Genomic DNA, 5,234 nt, shown 5'->3' with positions numbered 1-5,234 from the left:
GCAGGGAGAGCACCCCTTTGGTGACTGCCAGAGTCCCCAGGAGTTGGGCCAGGTACAGGTGACAGCAGTGACCTGGTACTGGGTAGATGGTGCGGAAGTGACTTTAGTGAGGCAGGCCCACCCTGGCAGCAGATTGCTGGGGCTCAGAGGGCTGCACCCACTGGGATACCTCTCAGCAGCACTGCCCCCAGGGGGTCTGGCCATCCAAGAAGCCTGCTCCTTCCACATACCATGAGCAACCCCATCTCTTGGGTACTCCCAGCGCCTCTGCAGCTAGGTCAGGTGGACACATGCCTGGCACACCCTCTTCCACCACCCTGCAGCCCCAGCACATCCCTGCCCAGACCACCCTCTCCACTCCAGCCTAACCCAGAGTCTTCTGCAGTTGTCCTTCCTAAAGGCAACCTGGGATTCCCCAAAGCCCAGTGGGGAATCTCCTGCCATGTCCTGGGCAGACTCAGCCAGACAGGTCACAGGTCACACGTGCACTCTGTTTCTCAAGCCTCCCAAGCCCAGGCCAAGGATACCAGGCCTGCACAGACAGGTGCCCACTGCACCCAGCCCCACTACAGGAAGTGCAGGCCCAGCAGCTTCCGACTCCCACCCTTTATCAGCCCTCACTGCTTCCTGCAGCCAGGGCCCCCTCGGCGCCTCGACGCCGGATCAGCAGTGACTCATCCAGAGCCCAGCATGGGGACACCCTATGCCATGTCGCTTGTCTGCCTGCCCTCCCACCCATACCTGGCTACAGGGCCACTCAGAGTCCCGGCCTCAGGAGCAAAGCCCCTGCTCTGGCCTGGGGTGTGTGGTCACTTGCCTGTTCCTCTACCATGGGCTAGGCTGTCCCCCATTCTGTGATGAGCATGATACCCCACCAGCCCTGCTCTCACATGCCCTAGGTCATTTGGGGCCAAGGTGGTTGGGCTTACCTACTTCTATCAGCCTGGCCTTCTCTCCTCCTGTGTGACCCAGTGTGGAACGGCCTATGCCTTTCTCACCTAGCCCTCCTCATCATGGGTGCCACACCCTATGGAAGGTGTCTCTGGGCATCGTTGGACTCACAGTAGGAACCCAGATGGGTGCTGCCCTACAGAACCCATCCTCTATTGTGCCCTAGCACACCCCTCACTCAAATCCCCTGCAGCCCCTCTACCAGCAAAGATGAGAATTGAGGCTTCTCTTGGTCTGACCATGCTGGGCACCACCAAAATACAGGTGGTAAGGGAGCCAGATGTCTCTGGGCCCCGCTCTCCCTTGATGCCCTTCTCTCATGGGGACTCATGTATGTTTTGAAGCACACTCTCCCTGTTATGCTGAGCCACACCAACACACAACACATGCAGAGCCTGCAAGAGATCTCTCAGACTCCCCACTCAAGTGTCTGGCAGCACTGCCCAATGGCCATGGCCAGACATGCTCCTAGCTTTCAGGGCTACCAAATGTGGGGTTGTGTGCATATTTGTGTACAGGTGTACCCAGTGGCCAGGCCATGTGACCACCAAACATCTCTCCAGATTCCCAGTTAGTGTCATTGTGAGTGGGCAGAAAATTTTGTCTCTGAACAGCAGCCTGGCCCAGGGCGAGGCTGGGGCACACCAGACTGATGGGCCACCCACAGGTCTAGAATGCCACCTGCAGGCTGCTGAGCCCCAGATCCAACTCCCTACCCACCACATCTTATAGGCCCTTCTCTTGACCCTGCCCAAGCCTACTCCCCTGCACCATCCCCTAGGGCAACCACAGACCCTTTCCCCAGGTCCATCTCACTCATCACTGCCAGCCTCCACCCCACCAGGGCACACCCAGCCTAAGAGTCTGCTTCGTGTTTTCCCCAGTGGCCTGTGGGGCCTTCAGGAACAGGGACTGGGCATGCATTCTGCTCAGGCCCCGTCCTGCCTGGTGTCCATCCCTCCATGGCCAGCAAGGCTCCCATCCCTCCTCTGCCCCCCTACTGAAGGTGCCCTGCCACCTGCTCTCTCCACACAAGCCTATATCTATGCATGTCACTATATGCACAGATGTGTGTACACCCATGAGTGTGCTCAGAGGGTCTTTCCCACAAAACAGCCTCAGAGCACACACTTTGCATGAGGCTGCGTCAGCATTTGCTTAGTGAATGAATAATTAAATGAGCAGGAAACTTGTATTTTCCAGAGCCCTGTGTGTGGTTGGAGGGAATATTCTGGTAAGGGATTTCAAAGAAGGGGACCTTGGAAGTGGTAAGGCCTCAGAGTAACTTGGGGGGCAGCCCATCCTCCCGGCCTGGAATCCAGGGGCTGCAGAAAGGGACACAAAAATGGAAATTGGCTGGGGAGGCATTGCCTTTGCAAATCAGGCATGATGAGGCCTCTGTTTGCCACAGCCTCCTGCCCCAACCACTGGCCAGCCAAGCAGTAGGACTGGCCTCTGGTCTCAGCTTTGCTGCCAACTGGGTGTGTGTCCTCCAGCAGTTTGGTACCTGTAACAGATGGTGACTGGCCCTTCAGATCCTCCCTGTTTGCAAGCTGGTCTAGGCTGCAGGCCACTTCCCCTATCATGGCCTCTGGGAGCTATCCTAGGCCCCCACCCCCTACTACCATGCTGGCTATGGTTACTCCTCCCTGCTAGGGTCAGCCAGGGTGGCCAAAACAGAGGGCACAGCAGAATGAGGATCGGGATCAAGGTCAAGGTCAGGATCAGGGTTGAAATCAAGGTTGGGTCCCACCAGCCTGGGGCCCCTGCCCTCACAGTCTCAGCTGGGACCATTGTGTGGGGACAATGGCTTCCTGAGCCAGGTTCCTCTCCCTGCAGGAAAACCATAAAGAGTCTCCACTTTGCCACCCCCACACCCCTTTGAAGAGCCTAGGCAGGCCTCAGGCATTGACTGCAACGCCTTGCCAGACTGGCCCAGGCCCAGGTCTCCCCAGGGACTGGCTGGTCCTCCAGGCACGTAGCACAGGTCAGCAGGGGCAGGTACTGACCAGTCAGGGTAGCCACTGGCCCTGTTCAAAGAGTGGGCCCCTAAGCATGGTGTCAGAGCTCGGCCAGGATGCAGAGCCCACCGCTATAGCTCAGGATCCTCTCCTGGAGCTCACCACAGGCTGGAGACCTCCAAGGATGGAACCAACCCATGGTTCTGTTCCCCAAGGATCAGGGGACATCTGCGGGATGGCAGAGCTCACGGGGCTGATGGCTGAGGGCCCCAGTAGGTGTTGGTCTAGGGTAGGCACACTTAGGCTAGGACATGAGTAGGGCTCCGGTACTCAAGGTCCAGAGAGGGGCCATCTGTCCTCACAAGAACAGGGGACATGCAGAGGTGCTGCCCCATAATATGCATCTGCCCTGTTCCCAGCCTGGAAATTATCTCCCCCCACCCCCACCCCTGGTGTAGGCTGCAGGGTGGATGCAGAGAACAGTCCTGCAGAGGGGTCACAGGCAGAGTAAGGTGAGAGCTCTGGCTGTGCACACAGCTCAGCAGCCATGTGTAGAGGGGCCAGTGGGAGCCCTGGGACAGAGAAGGGTAGGGACCTATGGGTTTGGGGCAGGTGGTCATCTCCTGAAGCCCCTGTGGCACACCTGGGCCTGAGATCCAACATTACTTTCTCTCCACGCCCATCTCTACTGTCTTGCCAACTATTCAGACCCCAAAAGGGAGTGGGTGCAGAGGAAGAAGACTGTGCTTAAGTGAGGTGGGGCACTGCAGCAGCTGGCAGAGCTCCCCTAGGACCAAGGATGTCTCAAAAGATCTTGATCAATGATACAGAGAATAAAGAAAAAGGCACTTTGGTGGTCCTTGCAGGAAGATCAGGTCCAGATGGAGGCACCCCAGGGTCCTGCAGTTTGGCAGCTGCTTGGTGTGGTTTATAGAGGAAATTGGGGGGGAGGCAGCATCGCAGCTGAGGTCATGCCATGTGTGGCCACCAGGGGGCAAGCCAGCCAGGTCTCCCAGGTGACCCACCCTCATCGCCACAGAGAGCTTTCAGAGTGTCCAGCAGGCTGGCTATCTGGCAGTGACCCCAGAGTTCTGCTCCCAGCCTGCCCCTGGAGAGCTGTGCAGGGTTACCTTCCACCCCACTACCCAGCAGTGCCTGGGACTCCACCCACAATCCAAGGGTGTTGGGAATGATGGACATTCCTTTGACTTGGGGAAGGTGGCAGGGCCAGAGGCTGGCCAGTGTCAGAAGAGCTGTCCACTCTTGGCCTGAGGCCTGTGAGGCCTTCTTCATGCATCAGCTCCCACCTCACTAGGAACAGGACCAGGGAATAGCAGAAGAGCCTGGAAGGGGGCGTTGCCTGCTCTGGCAGTGTCTCAGGGACTGGAAGAGGGGGCAGAGGTGTCACTGTCACCTAGGCCTTGCTGTGGTGAGTTTAGAGGCTCATGACAGCTATACGTCAGTGGTGGTGGTACTGATCCCTAGGAGGGAACAGAGGGGGCTCTGGGAAGCACAGGTGACAGAAAGGGGCCATCTGTGGATACCTGGCGGCAGAGCCCAGACACAGCCTCAGCAGACATGTGTCTTCAGTGGCTGCCCAGCACCTGCCCTTCCTCCAAACAAGCCCCAGTTGCTTTGCTGCCTGCCTGGAGCCCTGATCCACCCTGCCTCCACTGGCCCAGCCCTGGAGCACACAGGCTAGGGCTGCTGAGTAGGATGTCCTATCTCTGTCATGACTGGTGGCAGTGGGGTGAGGAATGGAGGACAGAGGGCCATTTGATGCCAAGGCCAGCTCAGGATGTGGCCCAGACCTGAGTCGTAGGAGCACAGAGCTGTGTGTCCAGTCCCTGGGGTCACAATTATCCCTCTGACATCTGCCCCAGCTGTTGTGGGAAAGGCAGTGGCTAAGGCTCTGTCAAACCTAAATTGGCTGGGAGAGCATGGCTCTCCCAACGTGCTCCCCCACAACCTGCCATGCTAGGAAGGAGGCCCAGCAAGGAGGGACTGGGGCAAAGCCACACTGCCCTTTGTGAGCTGGGTAGCTGGTAGATGCCACAGACACTGGACACAGCCTCTGGCCCACCCTTTCCTCCATAGGGAGTGGGTGCAGCAACCACAGGCCTAGGGACCCCACAGCCATCATGGTGTCCAGCAAGGAACACTATGCTCCAGAGCATCACTGGTCTACAGGTGTCTGAGGACTCAGCTGCCACCTGTCTGCCTAGGGCCCAGCACCCACAATGGGTTGGAGGCTGTAGACCTTGGGGATCCGTGCACAGCAGTGGGCCATGACACCAGTACACACATAGCATGTGGCCAGGA

This window comes from Otolemur garnettii, unplaced genomic scaffold, assembly GCF_000181295.1.
Source record: "Otolemur garnettii isolate 467f Iridium unplaced genomic scaffold, OtoGar3 scaffold00283, whole genome shotgun sequence".
Classification (NCBI taxonomy): Eukaryota; Metazoa; Chordata; class Mammalia; order Primates; family Galagidae; genus Otolemur; species Otolemur garnettii.
Note: the sequence above shows the minus strand (reverse complement) of the source record.